Genomic DNA, 27,538 nt, shown 5'->3' with positions numbered 1-27,538 from the left:
GTAAAATTTGGAGTATTTTACTCTCTTATGAAAATTTAACACTTTAAAGGAAAAGTGAGCTATTATAATACTATCAATCCTGAAAAGATATTATGTCCTTTATTTTAGTTACATGAAAAAGAAAGTTCTATTTATATTAAATTAGTACAATATTAAATTGGCTATTTCAAATAGCTTAGACGATAATATAAAAGTTTTATAAAAAATTTACAAGTTTGTAATTTTCTAATATAATATTTATTATTGCTGTACATCATTCAACTTTCCTATTTAAACCTTTCCAATTGACATAGTAAAACCTTGATTATCAAAATTGCCAATTAGTTTGTAGTTTATAACATTTTACTAAGTGTACAAACTCTGATTTATTATGAAGGTACTATACCTGAAGCTAATAATAAAAAGAGTCATAAGTATAATTAAATATTGCTTTTTAATACTAAATCATCATTCATATTTTTATGCTTTATAAATTGTATGTAGATGTTAGATGATTTGAACATTGTAATTTATATGAATAATGATTACTGATTAAGCATTGGAACAGTAATTTATGAGTGGAAATCAGAATATAGCTAAAAATAATGGTTGAGTCTTTAGCAAACTTTTCAAGTAGGTTTGGTAGCAAGTCAAGAAATGTCTGGAATAATTCGGGTACTACTGTTCTTTTATTTCCTGCAGAAAAAAAAATTAAACCTTAAATGTATGTATTCATATTTTATGCCTTATATGGATTTTTTTTCCCTTTCTCAGCGAATTGCAGAAGTGGCAGAACATGTAGCTGCTGGATATAAATTTGATGAAAATATTAAAGTTAGTAATTACATTTTTCATTATTGTTCCATGATTATTTCGAATGCTTATTAGGCTTCTTTCTTGTTTCTTGTTTTAAACTTAAGCACATTATTATAAATTCATTGAAAAATTTATATAAAAAAAAAACATGTTAAGAAGTTAGTGTTCACTAACTTTAAATAAAATAAAAACTGATTATAAAGTGTAAATGTTAATTTTCAGCTGACTTACCATTATTTTATCTCCTATATACTTTTAAAAGACCAATTTAAATTTATTAAAAGATTTTAAACTCCCTTTTATGGCATTTTAAGCATTAAAACTGCTAAGTATTTTTTTATATATAATTTTAAAAGCTTTTAGAAAAATTAGAATGATTTTACATTAAAAAATATATATATATTTAATTGAAATTAAAAAAGTATTTTCTGAATCTAAAAATTTATTATGATCTTCTTAAGTTTATTTCCCTATTCACTTTGGTTTTAGATTCAATAAATATTTCTTGAAAGTAAGGAGAAAAGTTAATTCAGCTGGTATTAATTTGACACCTTAAGGCAAATAAAAACAAAGCTTCAGCAAATATGCTAAAAAAAAAATTTAAAAAACGTAAGCTGAGTGGGCTAATATTTTTATCTTGAAAGGATTTAAAGATTAGATCAGAAATGCCTAAAGGCATTGGTAGAAAATTGATGATACTTTTTATATTAAAGTCCTTGTGTATTTATTATGTAATTAAAATATCGGTTATAAGGAGCTTAATTTTTATACCATGCACATTTGGAACAAAAATGTTAAATAAAAAATATTTCTTGCATTGTCATATGTATGTATTATGATGCTTATGGATATTTTAATAGATAAATCTTTATTCGTGCTTCCTGAAATGAAAAAGCTTCTTTGTTTATTTTTAAAACATTTATTGTATGTTTCTTAAATGTTTCTATCTCTTTTTATTTTCATTAATATTATTTAAGCATTGTTATTCTACATTTAAAAAGAGTGTTGCTTTATTTAACATTAAATTCTATTTAAGGATAATATTTATCAAGCATATATCTCTTTTAACAAACTTTTATTTCAACTTAGGAATGTCTCTGTTTCGCAGTTAAAAAAAAATATCCCTCCTATCTTTTATCGGCCTTTGTAAAGCTTGTTTTCTAAATGTTTTGAGATTTACAAGTTATTTTTAGCAGCTGATTTACGTGTTTGAGGGAATTTTAAGTTAAGATTTTTTTTTTTTTTAATTTGACTTTATTTACCTGATATTTTTACTTTATTTTCCTGTTAACATATGTGATTAGTTTGATAAAATTTAAGAAGAAAAAAAGAAATCAAATTCGAGAGCTAAACACAGCATTTATGAAGGGTTCAAATATTGTTTTTCCACACATTCTGTTTAATGACGCTATCTTAAGTTTGTTAAATAAAAAACAAACCATATACAATAAAATAAATTTTTGTCATTTCAGCATGAATATTATAATGCTCGAATGGAAGAGAAAGAGGTTGAAGTAGAAAATAATGAAATTGATTCTAATGATGTAGTAACTAAAAGAAAGCCCAAAAAGAGTATTAGAGATCTAGATATGAAACCGCACAGAAATTTTGCTAATGCTCCTGTAAATTTTAAACATAGCTCTGTTCATGTACCTACAAATGTTTATGATAAAGGTAATATAAACATTCCACATTTTTTAACTGAAGTTTTTTAAATAAATGTTGTTGTTTTTCCTACACATAATATTGTAGTCATCTCTACTTTATTTTACATGTAACTAATTATAAAAAAAACATGTGACTTACATTAAAGAAGTAAAAATCATTAATAATAATTTTTATTTCTTAGATATAAACAGATTTTACTGCCTGTCCACCATTGGAAGACTATTTATTTTCAAACAACTTTTGTGACTGGAATGTCATTTTGCTAAACTATCCTCATTGGCGCAAAGCTTTCTTCCAGCTTACTATCATTTCTTTTATCTTCCTTTGGTTTTAGTTTTTACTAAGGATGTAATTAACGGATATGGGAGAATTTCGGCCCTTTTGCGTAATATTCGGTTGGCCGAATACTTTGCCAAATATTCGGCAAAGTATTATCTAGAAATTTATTTTTTAATAAAATGTTTTTTTTTTTTTTTTGGAAGAGGAAGGGTAATTTGAATAGATTTAATAAAGAATTATCTGAAATCGAATTTTTTACTAAACATTATTTAAAGATATTTTTACGCATATTTGTAAGTTCAAATTAAGTTAATTACTTAGTATATGTTCTGAAAGACATATGGAAAAACGAAATGTGAAGAATCGCAACTAGATTACTTTATACTGAACCATGAGTTTTGTAATGCAGATTTTTTTTTTTTAAATTTATTTGTTTACATTCAGGCAAATCAGTTTTGTCGTGTTTTAAAAATTTCGTGTCTTAAAAATTGAGAACTTTTTCTTAATTTTTCATTTTTGTCTTTTTTTTCTGTATTAACTATAGCAGAGCATTTTAACAGTGCATTTCCAATAGACTTAGTTCTTTTATTGTCACTTTTTTATTGTCACTTTTTTCCTGTACAATAAGACAGACCAATGACATGGAAAACTATTATTCTCAACGTTAAAGTTATATTTCAGAATTTTTTTTTTTTTTTAATGGTGGGCACTTGGAGCTATTGTCCATTGGCCACAGAAAGTGCCAGAACTGCTAATTCTCTTTTCGTTACCCAGTGGGCACCTGTGGCGAAGCCACGGCGGTGGAACAGCGTCGCCCACGTCACACTACCACAACCCGTTTATAGGGCGGGTCACATTCACACACAAAGGAGAAAGGACATAGAACACAGATAGAGGGAAAGAAACATCCATGCCTTGCCCGGGATTCGAACCCAGAACCTTTCTGATGCAAGGACAGTTCCCTGCCTCCTACACAGACTGGTCGGCGATTTCAGAATTATGAAGAAAAAACATTTCTGCTTCTCTTTTGCTAACTTTCATTTTTATCGTCGTTTTTATTATTACAGCATTTTTTAAAGAGCATCTCTAATGAACGTTATTCTTTTATGGTCACTTTTTTTGTAAAAAAGTTGAATTGAGATTTTTAGTATTAAATTTTTCATTTAAAAATTAGAAAATTTTTTGTTTTGGCTTCTATCTAGCTTTTTCAAAAATATTTTTGTTTTTATTATGGCACGACAATTAAGAGTATTTCTATTAGTCTTTTAAACTTCATTTTTTCTTGAAAATAAGGTAATTGGAAAACTGAGATGCTTAGCTTTAAAATTTTCTTTCAGAAAGTCATCGATTTTTCTTTGAGAAATCATCGAATTTTATTTTTTCGGTTTTGCTTTTTTCTATAACCTTTTTTTATATGGGCGTTTTTATGATACTGGTGCTTTTTTAAAAACGTTTCTGATAAAGTTTTTTTCTCCTTCAATGTTAGTACAGATAATTTTTTATGGAAAATATTATTTTTAGCATTAAAATTTTGTTTTAAAAATGAAGACAATATTTTTTTTCTATTTTTTTTTTCAACTTTGCAATTTTAGTTTTTTTAATAGCTGTTAGATAGTTTTTTTTATCTTAAATGTTTTTAATTATTTTAATATCTAATTATCTTTATCTTAAGCATTTTTATTGAAGTTTTTTTTCCTTTACCCCATACTAATAATACGGCTAAATATTGATTATTTTTCAATAAGGACTAAACTTATTTATGTATAAAAACTATCATTTATTAATAATTTTAAAAAAAGGTTAGTATTTGGCCAATATTTTTGCCCGAACATTTAGTATTCTGCCAAATCACTATTCATTACATCCTTAGTTTTTACATAACCACTACTTTAATTAAATGACTTTAATTAAACGTCTTTTGACTTTCAATTAGCTTATTCTTGTTATAGTAAAGACTGTTGTCATATTGTATTTATTTACCAATTGAACTTACTCAAAAAATTTTGCTACCAATTGTAATGGTATGTTACTGGTACTTTTGAATTTAAAATCTTTTAAACTAAGCTACCTGTTCTCTACTATAATTTAACTTTCAATAATCATCAAATGGTGGTAGAGAGATTACTTTTGTCGTAATTCGTTAATAGTTAAACTTACTTGAAAACTTCTACCTCCAATTAAAGTGGTACTTTATTGGTATTTATAAATTAAAAAATAAAAAACTTTTAAACTTCCTTTAAAATTATTTATTCATACCATGATTTAACTTTCATCTGTCTTCTTGGGTACAACGGGCTGTATATTTCTGCCTTATTTTCTTTATACCCTAATTAAATTTTCACAAAATCTTTTTCTACTAATTTACTACCTAAGGAATAAAAAATTATAACCAAGTTTTTATCAAAACCTGATTAACTTAAGAAACATTTTTGTCCTATGACTCTATAATAAATTGTAAATGTAAAAAAATACTTCATTATTTCTTTTGTTATAATCTGCAAATTTCCACTTTCACTTAGTTATCTTCAAATGGTTGGACTTGAATAGCCATAAATATTAGGCATAATAAAATTTTACTTCTTGATTAGTTTGTAATTTTTATTTTATTAAACAAATTCATCTCTTTTTTTTTTAAGCTGTGTCTTTTTCAATTTATTTGATTTTTGAAGAATGTTTTAACTATTTTTAAAGCTTCTCAAAAGCTCCTTCTTTTGGAATTTTTTATTTATCTATTTTATTCATAGTAGTTAGAACTATTTTTTTTTAGTGGATATTTTTGTTACATTGCTATTTTCATATTTAGATCCCAAGGTTCTCAACTCCATAAATGGTCAGAATATCTCACTCTTGCATTTCGAAATAATCTTGCCGTTGATCCATTCCTTAATTGGCAATATTTTGGGAGTAAAACTGGTTTTTTATGCACATTTCCTGGTAAGGAAAAATTTATGGTCATTTTTTTAATAAATAAGACTTATTCTTGTTGGGGGAAAAAATATGTAATGTTAACTTTTAGCCAGTTAGGTTTCTGAAAATATGATTTAAAACCTATCAATAAACTTAGACTTTAAAATAACTATTGTGTGTAAAGCAAAACAATTCCCTTCTCTTATTGGTATTAATTTTTTTTTTTCATGTGTGTGTGTATATGTGATTAAAAAGTAAATTTCCCCTAAAATTGTCCCTAAATATTTTACTACTGTCATATTATGTTGATTTTGCATTAAAAAATAGCTGCAATTAGCTATTGTTGATTAAATAAACGCTGAAATTGCAACTGTCATCAATTCAGAAGACCATGACAAATTATTTTGTTGGATACTTTTTTTAAGTGCAGAAGCATTTAACTATAGTTATAATTGATGTATTCCTAGTTTAAAAATGGAAATAGTAAACTAGTAAAATTGACCATATTAGTCTCTGATAACTTATATCTAATAATGACACTTCATGTTTTTTAAATTATCTAATTTTTTTGTGTTTCTTTTATACAAATTATTTTAAATTAATTGTACTCAAATGTAATTAATAAGTGCTTTATATTAGTTAACTAGTGTTTGAGTAATACTGTTTCAATTTATCTTTATTTCAGATCCAATCTCTGCAATATAAAAAATTAAAAAAATCATAAATTTTTCCATTTTGTTAGGCAATTAATTATTGTTACTATTTTTAAGCTATGTGTAGTTTCAAAATTTTTTCTTCCTTTTTACAGCCACTACTTAGGTGAAAGTAGGCAGGGAAAAGCCAGACATTTATGATTGCCGAACTCGCTCTTGGTGAGATTTAAAATTTTGATGAGAAATCTAAATATGTATTTTTACAGGGTTCCCAGAGGTCTTAATTTGAATAAGTGGTGACAAAAATTAAATAATGTCACTTAATTATGGTGTTACTTTATTTAATTATTCTCATAGCATCATTATAAGTTATTTTACATTTCCCATGTTTCAACCTTTAGTATTATGCTTCATGGATGGGACATAGTCATCATTCCTTCCATGAAGTATATTAGTATAGCACTATATATGAATATTAATATAGGGCAATACCATCATTTATATCTTTGCAGTCTTCAGATGTATAAAACTTTAACCTAGTTTAATAAAATCAAGCAGTTCTACTAATATTTACTAACCTTTAGAAATGTAATTTTTTTTTAAAAAAAGAATTAAAACATGGCTTTTACAGTTTTTACATATCGTAACGTCTGGTTTTTTTTTTTTTTTAACTTATGAAAGATACTATAGATTGGAGTAAATATAAATGGTACTAAGAATTGATTTAACAAAAATTACTCAAACTGCTTTTTTTTCTAAACTGAGCTGTATGGTTTTAAAATCCTCAAATCTGATATTTGTATATCGTGAAATTACCCTATTGCAACTAACTATGAGAGAAATGCGTTAGTTCGTGAAAAAAATGAAAAGGTTTACAAAACTGTAGCTTGTAATAAGGTATTTGTCGACCACAATTTTCTATTTTTTTTTATGAAACTGATATATATATGTATAATTGGAAGAAACCTAATATTTCAAGTATAACTATTTAGATTGCAGATCAAAATGTGTAAAATTTAGGAAATTTTCCTCAAATGCATTAGCAATTCCTCAAATGCAACACACATGCAAATGTAGCTTACAGGGAGTGCTAACTTAAATTTTTCAGTTTTAGTTTGCAACCGACTTAATATCAGTTTGATTCACATTTAACGTATGTTATCTGTCTTTGTTTTAAAGATTAAGTTTCTTTACCTTCATGCAGATCTCTTTATTGCTTTTCGCTATTTAAAAGTTCTTTAAGTAAGATAGTGTTAATTATACATATTTTGTGCATTTATATAAATGTGTGTATATATATAAATTTTGTTTGTGAATCAGCCTCTCACACTGCCTTTTTTTATGCTATTGTATTGATATATTTTGTTTTTGTTATATTAATGTAATATTAGAAACCACTAGGTTTGCAGCTATAATTGTTTGAGCTTATTACTAGATTATATCTTTTTATTGTTAAATTTAAATTTACTTTTTTAATTTTCAATAATTTTTACTTTTTTCAATTTACAATAGTTTTTTCTTTTTTTCCTTAAAATTCTCCCTTTTTTTGTTTGTTTCCTTGTTCTCTTTGTATTTTTAACCTACATTATGGGTTCTATGTACTTGCAGCTTATGCACAGTTAATAAAATCTTAATTTTTCTTTCAAACTTTCTCTTTTCTTTTATTTGTCTCTTATGTATATATATATTCAAGTTAACTGTATCCTCTGTTTTCTGATATATTTACTTTGTATTTTCAGGTATGTAAAAGCTGCAGTCTCAGCAAAAGACATAGTTATACTTGTTGATAGTAGTGGATCTATGACAGGAATTAGAAAAGAAATAGCAAGGAATGTTGTGGCTGATATTCTTTTAACATTAACAGAAGATGGTTTTGTCACTATTCTTGGTGTAAGACAACTTTGTATATTAATTAGAATTTTTAAAAAGTTTATTTCTAGATTTCATTTAATCTTTGTTAATAACTTTTAATCCAAAAATGTACTAATGATAAGTAATGGATCATCTAGAATAATTACTGTGACTAAAAATATATAAAGATTCCAAAAATGCTTTATAAGTTTTTGCTCATTTGTCTAAATTTATCTTTATCATTTTCTGCGATGTTTGAAACATTTATTCTATTATCATAAATGTCTATTATGCTTTAAAAAATAAGTGCTTGTTACTTATGTTGTCAATTTTAAACTTGTCTACTATTTTCTGTTATTGCTATCGGTTCATAAATTTATCTTTATTGTTTAAATTATTTTCATTATGCAAACTAGAAAATTAAGAAAAATAAGAATTGTTCCTAAAGTTTTGATTATAATGAATGATAACTATGTTCATCCCTAGTTTTTGGACGAAGTCACTCCTGTTGTTCCTTGCTTTGAAAATGCTTTGGTCCAAGCAAATGAAGAAAATATACGAGTATGAGAGTTAAATTGTTTACATGAAATTTATTTGTATATTTCAATTATAAATCTGTCTTTTTTTTTAATGAATAATGTTTCAAAACTGTTTGTATGTTTTTTAACTGTTCACATTTTATGTATTTATCATTTCATTAGTCAATTTTTTAGCACGTCAAAAAAAAGTTTTTTGCTTTAGCAGAAGTTCTTATAAATTTCTGTTTCATGAAAGATATTTGGATCTATCTTTCATTAAAATTCAATGTATAATGTAATTTTTATTCCACAGCTTATTCATTTATCTGATTTAACTTATTTCAAATCTTTATACACAATTAAATAAATAAAATGCGGTGTTTGATATATGAATTTAACTCAAAATTTCAAACCAAATATTCAGAGAGCATTTCTAACTAAAACACCTCTATATTCTCTACTTTTTTTTTCTCTATTTAACATATTTTCTATTGTACAATTCAATCAGTTGTATAATTTAGCATATTGTTACCTTATATTTATAAATTATCCTATTTTAACTAACACTATCCTGTCTATGAAGATAGTCTTAGCTGTCTGTGTAAGATAAGATAGTAGTAATTTGCTGTTAATTAATTGGATGGCTGGGACTTCTCAACTAAACTACAATTCACATCTCAATCTTAGTTGAATATTTTTTGGGATTGTGATTGCTTTGAAATTCTTGATCATTTGAGTGCTCAACTGTTCCATTTCTTCATTTAAGAATGTTATGAAGAAGATTTTTTTTTAATTAAATTCATTACAATAAGCCATGTGTCACTTTTATGAAGAACAAAAATTTAGTCTTAAATTTTTCTTTCAAATTGGTTTTCTCTTAATGCATGTTATGTCATGAAGTTAAACAATATTTATGTATTTATTTTTGTGATACATACCATAATTTTAAATATCATACAATTTAGGAATTTATGAAGCATATGAAAAAAATGGAGACAGCAAATATAGCAAATTTTACATTGAGCTTGATAACAGCCTTTGAAGTTCTCCAAAAAGTAAGTTTCATATGTTTTAAAATTAAATAATATTATCATTTGCTTGCTGAAATTATCACTGAAACTAATATTTTATGCAGTGATTGATTTGTAATTTTTTTCCCTCTGAAAACAGATATAAACATGAAATATCTGTTTTCAATGGTTGTGAATCTATCAATTCTATAATGAATAAGTAATAAAATATTTCAATTTTATAATACTGTGATATAATAAGTGATATTTTTCCTGAAATTTTTAGCATATTTTCTGTGTGTTTTCTTCTGATCAGAACAATAAATATGTAACTCATATTACTTTTACAAAAACCTCTAAAAAATTTGATGGAAATTTACGAAAATTGATATTTTAAAAATTAGTGTATCTTTTAGCTTCAATAGTATTATTTCACTCTCTGTTTTATCTTTTTTGTCCATTTAATTCTCCTTGTTTTAACCTAACAGCCTAACATTCTCTGTTCACAAATATATATGACTAAAATTTCATCTATCCCTTTTAACTGTCAATTCTAAACTCCAATCAACATAAGACATAGTTTAATTCCTATCAAACTAGTTTCTCACTGCTAGAAATCGTGAAATTAATGCCATGCAAAATAGTGTATCATGAGAAACTTTATTCTCAAATTTTCACGGTGATAAAAAGTTGTCCCTGTGGTTTTAAATTTATCAACAAAAAAAAATTTTATCTCTAAAAATATTACTTACATAATCTATTATATATAATTCTCTTACGTGGCTCCCAAATTTTGGCTGTATTTCTTTTCCGTCGGTTGCAACGTTTGCTTTGTTTTGTTTACGTTTTGAAAACACCAAAGCATTCTGTCTTTTAATGATGTGTTTCTGATCTAACATATATAATTCTCTTACGTGGGTCCCAAATTTTGGCTGAAGTACTTTGTACAACTAAATAAGGTTCTTTTCACAACACTTAAATATTTACTTTATTTTCTTCATATATCTATTTTCTTCATAATTCTGTTAGGTTAAAAAACATTTCGCTAAAAAAATAACGAATTCTAAAAGAAATAAAAATAAACAAGTTAAAAAATAAAAATGCTGTTGCCAGCCATAGAATTTTTTGAAAGTTAACTTAGCAACATAAATCAAAATGACATAGAAGCACAACTAGATCAAAATTATGATACCTGAGCGCTTGATGTAACAAATCCTTCAATTCTTTAAGTGTTGTATCGCCAAATGCCCAAATTAACAATTGTGTTTTTAAAGAAATTCTATAAAGTTTTAAATAAACAACCTACTTCTACAACTGCTTCTTGAAGAACTTGGCTCATTGATTAAAAATATTGTTTTAATTTTGCAATACTAACTTTACTTCTACTTTCATTATTGCTATGACCCTCTTTCATTACATTTTACAACTTCATGCTAAATTTGAGGACTTTAAGTTGTTTTGTGGTTGAATACTGACGTTTAGAAATGTATACATAAAAAAGTAATATTTAGAGGTTAAGAGTTGCCTCAGAAAAATTTGAATTGTTGACATTGAATTTAACAATGGAAGCAATCGTTTTTGTGAAAAATTGAATTGTATTGTTGACATCAAAACTAAAAATATTGTGTTTCAACTTAACAATACTACCTTAATTTATACTTTAGAATTGCCTCAGAGAAATTTGAATTGTTAGAAATGACTTAAACAAAAAGTTTTATTTTTACTGACAAATACTATATTATAATTTTAACTTTTTCTATGACTATACTCATTTTCTTATTCTTTTCTTTGTTTTTTATACATTTTATATTTTTGTGATAAAATAAAAAACTTATAGTTGTTCTGCTTCTGAACACTGATGAAAACACAAAATGATGGGCTTCATCAACAATCAAAAATATCTACATTTATTTCACAAATTCCATATTAATAGGGTGGCGCCCTTCAGAGAATTAAAAGGACAAAATTATCTTCATCAAAGCCGATGCTTTACATCCGGCGTTCAGTGGCAGACTACTATTTCATATTGTTTTATAACACATGGCTTTAGCCCTCTGGTGGGAAAGACTTTGAAACAAAACTTACAACAGTTACTTTTCTCAACAACTGAAATTTAGAATAGAGTGATTAAGAAAAATATGTGAACTGCTTGGATTTTTAAAATAATATTGAAATGTACAGGTTTAGAGCTTTCTACAGTGAAAAGTTTTCGAAACTTCAGTATTAAAAAAAGTATGCAAAAGCTAGATGTGAAGAACGTATCCAATGAGCGAGCATTGGATTGCGAAGCAATCCGAAATGAACTACGAAAGCAGTTCCGGGGGTTGGCGAGCACCAGCGAGCAGGGGGCGAAGCCTCCTAGTCATAAATATAAGACAAATTTTAGTCATCTAATTTAAAAATAATAATAATAAGTCATTTATGAAATGCAATGTTTAAGTTTCTTGGAATTGTTATGAAAACCTCAATCTAACAATTATAGTTTTCAAATATATTCCAAATTTTAAATATATTTTATTCATCGATATTTTATTCTGACATTTTCACTCTAAACTTTGTTTTTGAACTTATATACATATTTGAGCTTAAAAACTAAAATGTGTTGTATATTTAGATTTCTTAAACATTAAAAGTTTTTTTTTTTAAAGAATAAACTTAAGACTCATTCCACAATAACTAAATGTTTTTGAATTTGACTAAAAAAAATCTTGTGAATATGTGAGTATAGAGATCAATATTTAAAATTTAGAATTTCAAAAAAAGTTTTGAAAAAAATTTTTTTATACTGTACTTGGAAAATTTTACAGTTGAGAGAAGATTTTATTCGAAGCTGACTAAAATGCCTAGATGCTGTTTAAAAAAATCAATTCCGAAGTTGTTTTAGTATATTGCCTACTATTGTTTCTGATGAAATGACTATGCTATTAGGAAAAATGGTAGTTTGTGGAATTTGGAGGAATTGGATTTGAAATATACAAAAATATCAAGAATCTGTTTATTAGACATCTTTTTTTAATGATATAATTTAATCATTTAGAAAATAATATTCTATATTTTGTTTTTTTACAAACAACATAATTACAGAAATTTGAGTGTTTTCAAAATATTTAACATGTTTTTCATGTTATATTACATGTTAATATTACATGTTTAACATGTAATATTAACAAAGCTGTGAAATCTGCAATCAAATAATATAGAAAATAATTAATAAGTTAGCGAAACCTGTTTACGTTCTCCAAATGTTTCCTTGTGTTAAGGATCTGTTCTACCAAAACAACTTAATTGTAACCGTCTGTTTACAAGCTTTCTCTTTACCTAAATTTAATCCACTGTAACACCTCAACTCCAGTGATTCATAAGGCACTACTAAGAAATCTAATCATGTATGTTACATAATATATTAAATTTCAGCACTAAAAAACTTCTTATAGTCGCCTTGACAACAAAAGAATAGGAGCAACCATATTTAGAAATTTAACTTAATTGATATGTTCATGTTGTGAAGAGAAGTGTATTTACTGAGTGTTTGGACTGTTTTTGTGTGGAAAAGAAAAATATGTTTATTGTTTTGTACGTATAATGTGAGAGGCCATAGTAAGATTAGATATTAATCATTAGCAGCCTTGCATTAACAGAGTGGATTTGGATGTTGTAAATAATGGTATTATGACTTTGAATTTGTTTTGTGCGAATTTTATGATTATTGAATAATTGCTAGCAACTTCACATGTATCATGATATCTAATTTGCTTTACATTACAAAAAATTTGACTCCAGGAACACACTATTTTTTGAATGTATTTTTGCATCAACTTTGGTATTGTTAACAGGAACGGATATTTTATCATCATCAAAATATTTTTGTTTTTCAATTGTTTTCAATCAAAACTAAAAATAAATTTTACTTTATTGTTGCAGTACAATCGATCTGGATTGGGTACTCAATGTAATCAAGCCATTATGATAATTACCGATGGAGCTCCTAATACATTTGAAGACATATTTAGGCGTTACAATTACCCAAATTTACCTGTAAGTTTTCTTGTCATTATAAGACAGCAGTTATCATTTTAAATATAATGTTTTTTTATAATTTTATTAAATGGAAGCAATCTTGCTTAATTTTTCTTCTAATTTATAGATCAGAGTATTTACATACCTAATTGGTAAGGAAGTTACTGAATCACATGAAGTAAATTGGATGGCCTGTGCAAATAAAGGTTTGTCTTCTTTTTTTTTATACATTTTTTTTTGAACTATGTTAGTACTTGGTTTTATCCAACCTAGTCAAATAAAATCAGGTTTGCATTAAAATAATGCTTGATTATAGTATTAAATTTTTACACAATCACCTTGTACACTGCTAAGCAAAAAACTTGAAAATTGAGGAACATAAGTAATTATGAATTTCATATGTTTGTAACTTTTATTAAATTATGTGTAACTGACCTAACAGAAATCATAAATAAAACTTTAATCCTACTTCTCTGCATTGGTACAAGCTTCATGTGTCCATTATTTACATTTGGGGCTCTGTATCTAACCTTCCTATGATTTTAACTTGGTCTAGCATGTAACTTATAGCCTTTTGTACTACTTGATTTTGTCCAACTGACTAAATCTCAGTTTTATTCTACAGTGCCATTTAACAGAAAGGGAGAGTTATATTATTTTAAACTTGATGCGAAATCTGCTTAAATAATTGCTAAAAAAAAGGCATTATCAGATGATTTTACTGAAAATAAATCTTTAAAGAACAAAAAACTACAGAGTAATATTGATGATGTAAAAATTAAAACTTTTATGATAAATATTTCGAATAATTACTATTGACAGAGAAATAGTCTGCACTCTCTTTCATTCATCTCTGAATAAAATGATGAATACCTACTTCTAGTTTCATGTCATATCTGATAAATGTCAGCAGTAATTTAATCAAAACTGACTGCTCCCTATTTTATTCCTCTTCCCAATTTTGCCCATCTCTCCTATTTACAAAAAATTAGTGATCACGGAGATATTCATTCTCGTAGAAATAATTATTTTCTGAATTTTGAAATAAGTAGCATTAAGAGAACACTGAAATATAATGCAAGTTGTTTTATAGTAATCAATAAATAAAAACTGGAGAACAAATTTTATTTTTTGTCAAAACTAGACTCAGAAAACTTAAGAAATTTAATTGTCACATTGTGTGCTGTCAGATTTTTATTCCTCCTCCTTTTAGTGATTCAAATACCTGTCTAGATATCAATGTTGTTGAAATTTCCATTGCCTATTATGATATTTTGACTGTGGCTTCATTTTGTAATTTATAATAGAATCAATGCAAATGTCTAGTTGCGTTAGTACAAAATTTTTTTTTACTCTGGATTGGTTTTAATATAAACATGGCTTTGTGATTATTTAAATTAGATCCAAATTTTCTGAACAAAAATTCATTTTTTTTTTTTTCAGTTTTTCATTTTATTCATTATGTATGTGTATGATTTTTAGTCTTCCATTCTCAAGGGCTTTACTGTTTTCCAGGTTTTTAAACACACATGGCTGCACTTTCTGAGGTTCAGGATATAGTTCAGGTCTGTGTATATTTTTTATGCAAACTTTTTTAGTCTCTAGATTATTTGCTTCAATGGTCATTTTTTACTAAAAAATGTATCACTGGTTGTCCTATATTTGTATTGCATAAAATATTTGTAAAAGGAAATAACCTTGCATTATTGTAATCTATGACAAAAGTTTTCTACCATTGGAATGACAAGGTTTATGTCCCTCAGAAAAAACCTGAAAAACTCAGGGGGTATAAATTTGCTTTTTAAAACCTGCAGGAGATAGAAACTGGTTACAAAAACCAGCAAAAATTGAAAATTCAGGAAAGTTTGTAAACAACTTTTTCAATAAAAAGTTACAATTTTGTATTAAACCTCCTTTTCACAAAATTTGTAATTTTATAACACAAATTCTTCACTTCTATTGACATAACAATTTTAGGTTAGAAAATATCTTTTGTTTTAATTTAATAAAAAAATATTAACTGTATTATTTAAAATAGATTTTTAAAGATGCAAAATTACTTTATGAAGGAATTTGATTTATTTTTTGAATTAAAAATAAAAGTTTTTAATTTTTTGTGATTAGGAGCTTCTTTGGAGGTGATTAGGGCTGCTTATTCAAATATTATGAAACCATTTTTTAGACTAACCCTCCCCCTTGTCAAATAACAGTTTATTGTTTAAGGATTACTTATGAAAAATCTGGTTTTACATGCATGAGAAAAATATGTGAGAAAATAAGTATTTTTAGTATTTGTGCAATATAGTACATGAATCATGCTTAAAAAAAGTACCTATTTGGGTTTGATTAATTGGAACTCACTAAAAACATAAAATTTTCTCATATGCACCAATTCATAGTCCTAGATTCTAAACCGGAATAAAATTTGAAACAAATGTGCGTGAGATGAGGTGAATATTTTTGATAAGAATTTAATGGTTAATATTTCTTAAAATTAAGACTGTAATGTAATCTCTTTTTTTATTATATTCTACAATTTTGTTAAAAATCATGTAATGATTTTTGAAAGAGTCATGAAAGCTCTTTTGTCACTCGTATCTTTTTCTGTTATCAACATTTGAAATGTATAAATCTTTTTAAAAATATTTTACCAAAATTTTGGGACAAATTTTGTCGGGTATCAATTTAATGAATTTCTATTCTTACTGTTTCAGAAATATGTGCCAGTTATGAGCAGGCCTGTTGTTTTTTCTGGTACATGACTATTTGTATGGACATCTGTCTATGCAGATGTGCCGGTGAGTTGTTAATTTAATCCTTTTTAGTATTTATTACGTACATGTCTGTTTCTACAACGCAGATGTTTTTATCAATATATTTAATATGTTGAATAAATGTTTCTTAATGTCTCATATTTTGCGAACATCCAATATATGAATAATAAATGTCCTCTATATATTGTAATACAAATATAATTTAAGAAGTTTTACTTCACTATCTTTTATTATTATTATTATTAAATTAATAATTTTTTATTTAAAGTTCATAAGTTAAATATTTCCACAAGCGTTTGACATATTTTTACATTTTTCTGCTATATAAATTTATTAAAATAATAGTATTTGAGCATGTATCGGAGCATCGTTTTTAAGTAATAAGCTAATAAACTCAGCTATATCATTTTAGCCGCAATTTTTATACCACTTCAGCTATACTACTTTAAAACTTGCATGTGTTTTGGATTTCTTTTAAAGCTTTAAGGATCTTAAAAATCATTTTTAAACCTAAATTATTTTATGCATAATGCTTCATGATTAATAATTTTACACTATGCACTAATCTATTTTTACATTGTTAATTTTGATGAGATTTTATTTGAGTTCTTATTATTATTTTTCTCATCAGTTTAAGAAAAAATTAGAGCCAATCTAATTTTCAAAAATAGTACTTGGTATAATTTCTTATATTTACTGCTTTTAAACAAAATTCAGGCAACTGACCTCAACCTAGCAGAATGGAAAGATAGAGAATTTGAACAAATTCGTATTAAACTAAATCAAATGCGAATTCAGCAGTGGCATTCTGCCCAAGAAGATGAAGATTATGCTGATCCTGATAGTACACCTGAGCCCAAACACGAAACAAAAGAGATTAGGGTTTGTGTTTTGTTCTAAAGTTAATGACCCTATGTTTTGCTTGATTCCCAATTCAAATCCTGATGTTTGTTGTTTCTAGTAAATTACTGAACAAGCAAATGACTCCAAATTCCATGAATCCATACCCTGTAATTTCAAAGTTTGCCTTAACATTCACTGATTCACTTTAGGGTCTTGAAGAAAACCTTTAATCTCATTTAGACTGATGAATTAATTTTAAAAAATTAACTATAGCGAAGAAAATTGTGTTTTTTAATAAAAATTATGAAAAATAAAATTAGTTTTGAACTAATCTTATTATTTTAACTTTCTTTGATTTTTTATAACAAGCAATGAAAATTGTGTGTAAAACTAAAATTTGGAATGATGCTTTTTTTTGTTGCTTTTTTGCATTATTATAACGGAAGATGTCTTTTGTATTACTTGAAATATTAATGGATAACTCTTTAACAGTGTGCATTTGTTATATTTCTCTGCATGCTGCATTCTGGAATTTTATATTATCTCATGAAACATTCTGCATGTGCTATTTATGTATTAGATTCCTCGTAGTAGGTTCAAGAAAAAACAGGTGTGTACCCTATTGTGTTCTATTTGTAATTTATACTATGTGTAATTATTCTATTTTTACGCTTAAAACCTTTTTAAAAATTTTGTTCCATTATTTGGCTTGTATTTTTCCTGAATTTTTAAATGAAATATATCTGTAATATGATTCTGTCTTTAAAAAATGTAGTTATGATTTATTTATATGTATGTTACTGGAAATATATAAAGCATCTACATAATATAGGATGCATAGTGTTTTGAGGCAAAGTATGAAGCATGAAAATTATTATTACAGGGAAACCTTGGTTAAGCAGACACTCTTGAGACTTAAAAAATTGTCTGTTAATGAGAGTTGCCCATTTACAGGAAAGGTACACTAGCAACGAAGGCTAAGGCCATTAATTGTTTGGAATAATTGATGGCATTAATTGGATTTGAGATAAAATAATTAAATTAGCTATAATAACTAGTCACATTGATATTTATTTTAACTTAACATAATTATAACAACAACAAAAAAATAGCATTTAATATATACCTTTGTTTTATATTTATCTAATTGATAATAAAGATTGAAGTTTTTTTAAGCTGCTGCGTATCACTATTTCTTCATGATACAGTTTTAAATCATTTAGCATTTTTGTATCGATTTCATCAGTTTTGGATAGATAAAAATAGATATATACCCTCTAACACCTCTCCACCACTTGATAGAAAGCATTGCAATACCTCTTTAAAGGTAAACCATTCTATATCTCTTTGAAGATAAAACGTTCTATAGAATACTTGTACAATCATTTCATTCTTTGTGGGGCAATTCTAGGTATTATGTAAAATACCGAATTTCGTACATTGCTAGTAGCGTGTACAGTAGAACCTCGATTGCTCGTTTCCCGTAGAACAATTCATTACAATGTATAGATACGGGAAAGTGGAGAATGCAGGTCAACAAAAATATGAAATAATGACCTGAAAACACATAAAAAGTTGTAAGGAAATAATAGACTGGAAAATCAATAAATTTAAAATAAGTATTAAAATTTTAATTGAAATTTACTTGCTGCAAAAATATTTAAGATGCAAAGGAAAGAAGAATAACTGATTTATATATTTATTTAAAATATTTGGAACTATTTCATTGAAAACAACACTCCTCTAACAACAACTAACTTTTGACATTTTCGACAGATTGTTCTTCATCTTCTGTATTTCCGTGTGGCTATGGAAAGTCTCTCATTATTTTCAAAGCATTTTGCAAATGTTGGCAGTGGTTCCATTTCATTCTCCTCAGTTTCACTTTGCACTTTTTCAGCTTCTGCAACCATTTTTCAAGCTGACAACTCCACAAATGTCACCATTTTTATGAAATGAATTCATAAACATCAAGCGTGATTATTGAGGCGTTTTTCTCAAACTGTAACAAATCCTTGTCTTCTTCTCCATCGGTATCATCAGAAATTACTTCTTTTTCTTATTGATATTTTTTTAGTGTTGTAAAATTTCTGAAAAACAGATGTGGGAATCTGCCTGTTTCATAACAAAAACTCATATTATTAACAATTTAAGAATAGCATTTGGGATAAAACTGTTCAAACAAGACGATACATGGGGGAACATTGGATTGAGGTTCTATTGTGTCATATTTTATTTTTAAGAGTTTTCAATGTGATTGACAAAGCTCTTAGACAGGAAATTATAATATTACAAAATTATTATAAAAATGATTAATTTTTGAAATCAAAAACATCAATGTCATGTTTATTATTTCTTAAAATAATATGCTAAATATAATAAAATTCCAAACATCAAAGCTTGCACTATACTTTTTTTAACTTTGTACGTAACTATTGAGTTTGTAGCAATTAGTCTAAAGTACTGCAATGGTGTATTTTGCTCATCATCCGAATTATTAAATTACTGCAAAAAAATCTGAAAATAAACACCTGTTTTAATGAATTCCATACAATTTGATGTATTTAGTCATCTAGGCTCTTTGTTTATAATGTCTTTTTTTACATTCTGAGTTTTTTTCTTAATTTTAATTCTCATTTTGTAGAATGCATAGCCTTGGGTAGAATGTATAAAGTACAGTACAGAACCCGTTATCCGGAAATCAGAAAACCGGAAAACCAAAAAACCGGAACGAAATTCGATAAATTTTCCCGCCATTTTAGAAAAAAAATTTTTTTTTCCTCATAAGATTTTAGGATTTTTCTTTCTTTTTTGAAAGATGTTTACCTTATTATCATTTGGAAATAATCATTAGTGTATGACTCCATCGTTTTTTCTTCTTTTTAAGATTATTTCTAAAAAAAAAATTTTTTTTAGTTGGGTTTAACAATAAAAAAAAACGGCTTTTTGTAGCGATTCAGAAAACCGGAAAAATCAGTTATCCGGAATAGCGATGGTCCCGATCGTTCCGGATAATCGGTTCCCTACTGTAGTATAAGAAAGCGAAAGTATATAACAACAAACTAAAACAAATGAAAAAAGAATCTTTTGTTTAAAATGCCATGCATATCACAGCATGAATTTCTGTTAATAATCAGCTGCTTTAATAAGGATTTTATTTTATTATTATTGCATTATCTAAGTCTTTTATTGTATTTATTTATTTTTGCATACCATGAATCTTCCACGAAATTTGATTCTTTTTTTCCTGCAACAAATTTCAAACCCTAGCCTGCACATAGCATTTTAATACATTTAATTTAGAAAATAAAATTAGTTAATTATTATTTAGAGCATCTAAAGACAAGAATGCAAAAAGACAAGTGGTTCAATGAATGTTTGCTTTAACAACGTTTTGGTGTTAATAATTGTTGGTTTTTTTGCAAAAATTTTTATTTAACAAATCGAAAAGTAGTGCCATTAATCTCTGTAATAAAAAAGCTAGGTTATTTTTATGTAAATAAGTTTATAATTCTAATGAAGTGTTGCTCTTTTCAGCCTCTTCAATTAATGACTACAGTTGCCACTCCAGTATTTGATAAACGAAATGTAAGTATACTGGCCTAACGTTGCAAACTGTGAAACTTGCAGCATATTTCCCTTCTTTATTCTTGTAAGAGTTTTTTTATTATTTATTTATTTTTCTGTGAGTTGAAATAAACTTTCTCTTAGATCAAGTCTGCTAGTTTATTGGGAGTGGCTGGTACTGATGTTCCTATCAGGGAAATTACTAAATTAACAAGAGCTTATAAGGTATCTTTCATATTTACTCTATATACATTAGTATAATTATTTGTGTCAAAAAAATCAAATCAGCTTTAAACTTGATTTTCTTTTTACAGTGTAGTAAATTAAATATAAATAATTTTTTAACATTGTTTAAATCAGTATGTTTTTAAAGTATGTACTGATTTTTAATAACTCATTTTTTCCTAAGTTTTTTTTACCAAAAGTTTTCAAGTTTAGCTATTGAACCTGAAAAACACTATTGCTTTGAATTGTTGCCCTTATATAGTTTCATTTATCGCGTTTTTATTTTATTTATGCTTTTCTTTTTAATTCAACATTTTTCAGCCAAGAAGCTATTTTTTCACATAGAAACAGTTTTTCGTATCAAAATTACAATGAATTACTAAGAATCAAAATTTATTAAAAGTGCATAGGGTTCTCATTTTCTGATAAAACTTGATTCAAATTTTAAAGGCTAGCATTAGTTTTGCATGAAAAAAAGGTTTTGAAGGGAAAAAAAAGGTCAATATCACCATGATACTAATTGCAACTGATTCTGAACTCCTTTTTTTTTTAATTCAGAATGTCTTTTATATCGATCACTCAGTGCGATAATATTTAATGCGCTGAAGCAAATTTTGACCAATCGCAGAATTGGTTCTGTTCATATAACTTTTTTCTATTTATTTTTTAATTTTGATAATCATGGCAGTAAGATTGCGTTTTTCTTCTTATGTGGAATTTTTAGTACTTGATATTAAGTGAAGTTTTTTTTTTCTTAGAAGATTAAGGAAAATATTAGCGTATGGAAAACGGCTGTTATTAATAATTGCTGTTTATTATTTTTGACAATCAAATCTTCTTAATCATATTTTTTTAAGAGAATTTATTTTAGAGCATTAAAATATTCACTACGTGTTTAAGAAATTTGTATGCATTGATGGAAGAATATACTTAATCAAGTTATTCATATCTGCAATATTTACTATTTGCTTTGCAAGTTCTGTCCTGTACACCACTTCACTGTTTATTTTCTGATTTCACAATGCAGAACAAACTACAAGTCATTATGTGACTTTCTTTTTCTATTTCTAACTGTCATAGGGTCAATAAAGTTACCTTACAGTTTTTACAATGTATACTATTCAAAACTGTACATTTGAAAAGAAGTTGAAACTATCTTAGAAATCCAATTATCAGCAAAATTAAATTTTTTGAATGAATCTTCTACAAAAAAATTTTTTAATCTACTTTGTATGCTTGAAATTATTTTTGTGGTAGAAAATGTTGAGTGTGTGACTCATTCTACTTCAACTACATGTTTGAAATTTGATGTCTTTAACTATTCTCTAAATTTAAGAAGAAAAAAATATCTGTATTTTCCTGTTTGACTTTAAATAAAGTTTCAAATTTTAAAAACATAATAATTTGCTTGCCATAAAAACACACGCACACATCCCCTTATTAACTAAAACAGTTTTACTAATATCTTAAGATTTATATTTAAAATTATCTTAATTTTACTATCGCAAAGTAACATATGCAATTATTTTTATTACATTTATTTAAGAAATTGTAGGGGCAAGAACTAAGTTTCAAACCTATGTTAAACATTTTTACGTTGCTTTTTTTAGACACTTTTTATTTATAATTTCATATGGCAGTTGCAGTGTGTGCCGTATTTCATGTATTGTTAAAAGTTTGTATTATGTGCATAAAAATATTTATTCTTTTTTCTTCTTTTTTAGATTGGAGTCAATGCTTATTCATTTGCAATTACAAATAATGAGCATGTACTTTTTCATCCAGAGCTTAGACCATTGGTAACTTTTTTTCAATGCTACTTAATATCACTTGTTTATTAAAATGTTTTGAACTAATATCAGCACTTATTTCTTAAATTAAATTCATTTCCTATAACTTTTTCTAAATTTTAATGTAATTTCTTTTGTCTCATTGAATAATTTCTTCTATTACTTTAAAAGAAAATGTTGCGCAGAATTTTTCATTCATATCTTAAACAACTCGAATCATTTCTCAATCATCAATTTATTGATTTCAAATTTTGTAAATATAGCACTTTTCAACATCCTTCAAATTACTATTCTCTCCTTTCTTTGTTCTTTATTATTTTACGCATTAAGCAAACTGTGTATTTCCTCCTCATATTAGGCACTGTAATAATTATTATATTATAAGCACTAATCTAAATAGGAATAAGAGTTAACATTTTTGAGGAAGAAAAAAACTGTTGTCTCTTATAGATTAGCTTTATATTTCTTATTTATTGTTTTTATGATTTATTTTCCAACCAATTTTTACTTTTTTAGAGATTTGACAATATAGATTCGAACTTGCATATATGTTATCTATATTAATTCCTTAAGTAGTCTTTTTTTTTAAAATTATTCTGGAATTAGATATGCTCATAATAAAACATATGATATACTGTAGCAAAATAAGAAAATGGAACGCTTTAATAACTTTTGATCTGAGTTTTGTGTACTACAACATGCCTGCCAAGTCTCCTGTTTTTTTAACAAAGGCTCCTGTATTTTATGACTATCTCCTTTTTACCCGTATAGTTTTCCATATCCAAGTTTCTCCATATATGTTGAAGAATTTTTTTTTGTTGAAAAAATGGCGATAAAATATCTGCTGATGTCAAAAATACTTCTTAGTCCTCAACAGATGGTGCTATTGCCAGTAATGCAGTGTGTTGAGTGTTAATAGTTTAAGTAATTATAAATCATGATTTAAAAAGATCTTCTTTAGATTAAGATTTATTTACTTATTTTTTACTTCGTTAAATGTAAGTGCTTATATTATTTCCAATTTTGACTTACATGATTATGCTTGATGTATCAAAACTTTACTTGTAGCCTAAAAAAATTTCACTAGTAAAATCTCCATTATTTTATTTCTCCAATGTTGGCAGGTATGCTACAATGCAATCTTAATGATTTGAGGAACTAACTTTAAATACGCTGAAATGCTTGTCAATTTCCTTAAAATTTAAATCAAACACACAAAAATATACTTTCTTTGATTAAACCATAACTTTTTACAGCTCATTGGAATTCTTGGCACTCAAAATATGGGGAAAGCTGAAATTTTGAAAAATGGTTTCAATGATTAAGAAAGGAGTGTGATTTAGAATTTGGTCCCTTAATATTAATTTGACGTTTTGAATATTTCACCATATCTCTGGAACTAATTAAGAAATCAAAAACATTTTACACACATACACGTCGAGCTCTCGTTTATCCAAAGTAAAATCTATGTAAAACAAAATAATTAAGCGTCCATTGTACGAGAAGCATCTTAATAACCATTATTTTAGCAGTTTTGAAGAAAAAAAATTAAGTAAAATACATTGCAATGCAATATGTAGATTTTATTGCAGTGCATATTATGTTTACTGTATTTCAGATAGTACTTTGTATAAAAATAATTTTACTAAAGAAAGTAATATAAACAATTTTTTTCTAATGGAGTAATTGAGAAATTAATTGCCTTAAAAATGTAATTGGTTCATTAGTACAGTTTTAGTATGCCAAGACCTTAATAGTTTTTTTTAATTGAAGCATTGGATTGAAATGCAATCTTTTGTACTATTCTGGGATGATATGAAATATTTTCTTATAGTTTCAAGAGTTACTTTAGCCAGGATACAGAAATGTTGACCTAACAGAGGTTGAATTGGTTGACACAAATTCCGGTTTGTATGTAAGTTATTCGTTCCTATTTTTTGTTCTCTGTGTTAATATCCTTGAAAATTTCAATCTTATTAACATAGCCAACTCATATGATTATTTTTTGTCAAAACAAAGTTATAGTTTTAAGTAGCTTTATATAAATTACTCCCTCTGTTTTGAAATACATCAGTAGTCTTTCTCTTTTTTTTGACAGTCTTAGTTTAATTGCTTAAATTTGCCGCAGTGTTTTGTCTAGTATTATTAAACTCCATATTCAGTCTGATCTTCTTTGTTAAAATTATTTTCTGGTTTGCAACTTTAATTTGACTTGTATTTAGGAATTTATAAAAACCCATAAAAATTTCAGAGTGAAGACGCAATAATGCTGTGAGTTACTGGAAAAAATTAAGAAAATTTGATACTAGCCAATGTGTAGCATTTTCAACCGTAGCCATTTTTTTAAACATGTTTATGTTTTTTCAAAAAATGAAAATTTTAAGCAATTTAAAAAAGGTGTTATTAATAATTTAAGTCATTTCCCAAAATATGGTAAACGCTGCAGTGTTCATATCTAAAATGAAGAAAAAATTTAAAAAATAAGGCTGCAATAAAGTAATTTTTAGAATAAAAAAAAATATTCAGAATAATTCTATGTATGTTAAAAAAAATAATAATAACCTGCTTGCTAATGCACGCGGGTGCATTTTGGACAAAAAAGTGCCAATTCGGTTGCAACTGACAGGCAATTTTTTATTCACCATTTGTTGTATTTAGTCGCCTTATATCCAGTGCTGGCCCTTAATTGTGACTTATATTTCTGTACATTTTTAACTTGTGTAATTCTGTAAAAATTAATGAAAAAGGACAAAAAATTTTATTTTCATGTTACATCTAAAGTTATTCTTCACTATCAAACTTTCTATTTTGAAATATTGACTTGAAACTATCCACTACTCCTTCATTAAAGACTTTTTGTTTGAAAATCTTGTTTTGCATTGCTTGTAGAAGAAATGGGAGAGTTTAATCCATTATTCAACTAATACTGGTAGTATTTTTCCTCAATAATGTAGCTGCTGAGAGTTAGGTGCTGTATACACATCGATTTTCTTTATTAGATGGTGTGTGTATATTTAATACTATGTAGTTTAATATATAATTTAATAAATGGTATATTTATCTCTGGAAACAGTTTCCGTTTACTATAAATTGTGTCAAAAAACTGTGTGCTCAAACTGCTATAACTTTAAAAAAAACTCATTATCGAATATTTTAGTGACTGATCTGGTAATTTAAACTTATAAAATTTAGCAGAGGTTGGAAATTCTATTTCCATGAACATAATAAAACACTTTTGTATGAGAATGTGTGTAATTATGGACATAGCATCAAAATTATTATATTTCCTATAAACCCTGAATATTTTAATTTATTACATTTTGTTTGCATGGAATTTTCATTGAAGTAATCTAATCCTTATGATAGATTTGACAGTTATTAATTTGTAATGCTTGCAAATTTATTGCTTTTTGTATGTGTTCATAATCATTTGTTTATTTTTCTTTTTAACTGCAACTTGTATTTTTTATGTCTGTTCCAAGGAATTTGAAGATCAGTTGCTAATAGTAAGTATGAAATTTTATTTTATTTTAAAATTACTTTTAAAACTGGTTTCCATTACTAATGAACTTTTTATGTTGTTTCAGATAAGAAAAAACATGGTAGACAGAAGAATAGGTTGGGGGGAAATGTCTGTAAAAATTCCAATTGAAGGCTTTGTAAGTAGTTCTCCTTAATTAATTGTCAATAAAATTTGAAATTTTTTATGACATCAAGTAACCAGAGAAGTTTTGCAACTTTTTTTTTATGTCACTCAATTTTATTAGTGTTGTATTCACTTAGTTTCGACATTTTCCCCAGTTTTTGTTGGTGTGCTCAAATTGTTTCCTCAGAAAAATGGAACTTATTTAATTTCAGAGAAACCCTTTTTGTTAGTTACCCTTTTCCTTTTAACAATGACTTAAGACTGGAAGGAATTTGAGATACCCTTGTGTAGTATTTCACCTTGATGTTTTATGCAGCAATGTTATGTTTTATAAAGCAATAGAAATTAAAATAATACTTTAAAAATGTTTAAATGGCCTTAGATCAGTATGCGTAAAGAGACATACAAAACTACTCCTGTGCAAAACTATTAGATGCCCAATCCTTATCTATACATCTGAAACTTAGACTCTCCCGAAGAAAGAAGCTTATGTTAACCATCTGTGGAAAAAAAAACATCTTGCAAACCATTTTTGGCAAAGTCAAAGAGGGCACTTTCTACAGAAATTTTCATAATTTATGAGGACATAGATATAATAAAATTTGAACAATGAGATTTGTTGGGCACATTTGTTTATATACAACTAGTCCAACTCCTAAGATATTCTTACACAAACCAGTTGTTAGTAAAGCTAGAGGACATCCAAAACTTGAATGACTCAATCATTGGGATTTTAAAATAATCAGCATTTTGAACTAGTAAGATCTGGTGACAAGAAAAATGACACGGAGAAATCTTCTAGAGAAGACTATGTCTCACCCTGGGCTGTCGTGCCAATGATGATGATGTCAATAACTAAAACTTCTTATGGTGAAAATGTAGCCAGTCCAAGTGTATTGAAATTAGCTCAACTCAAACTAGTGAGCTCAAACTCACTTTTTGAGAGTAATCCCAAAATCTTTTGATTTGAGCAAAAGATTTGATAAGTAAAAACG

General features: G+C 26.6%; 1 pseudogene across 1 annotated transcript in view; it reads left to right on the top strand.

Annotated features, from left to right (window-relative positions):
- Positions 1-27,538, top strand: part of LOC122273369 (voltage-dependent calcium channel subunit alpha-2/delta-3-like) — a 46,129-nt pseudogene that overhangs the window by 1,466 nt on the left and 17,125 nt on the right. Inside the window, exons 2-19 of the transcript XR_015428867.1 lie at positions 754-813; positions 2,268-2,469; positions 5,546-5,676; positions 6,458-6,521; positions 8,042-8,192; positions 8,640-8,714; positions 9,637-9,726; positions 13,603-13,716; positions 13,826-13,904; positions 15,214-15,263; positions 16,413-16,496; positions 17,190-17,354; positions 20,853-20,903; positions 21,027-21,107; positions 22,832-22,906; positions 24,732-24,812; positions 26,380-26,403; positions 26,485-26,556. The product of XR_015428867.1 is annotated as a voltage-dependent calcium channel subunit alpha-2/delta-3-like (transcript). The remainder of the gene's footprint in view (positions 1-753; positions 814-2,267; positions 2,470-5,545; positions 5,677-6,457; positions 6,522-8,041; positions 8,193-8,639; positions 8,715-9,636; positions 9,727-13,602; positions 13,717-13,825; positions 13,905-15,213; positions 15,264-16,412; positions 16,497-17,189; positions 17,355-20,852; positions 20,904-21,026; positions 21,108-22,831; positions 22,907-24,731; positions 24,813-26,379; positions 26,404-26,484; positions 26,557-27,538) is intronic.

The sequence above is a fragment of the Parasteatoda tepidariorum genome, chromosome 9 (assembly GCF_982258835.1).
Source record: "Parasteatoda tepidariorum strain Cologne lab strain chromosome 9, Ptep-v5.0, whole genome shotgun sequence".
NCBI lineage: Eukaryota > Metazoa > Arthropoda > Arachnida > Araneae > Theridiidae > Parasteatoda > Parasteatoda tepidariorum.
The sequence above is the reverse complement of the archived record's forward strand: the minus strand, read 5'-3'. Positions and strand labels throughout refer to the sequence as shown.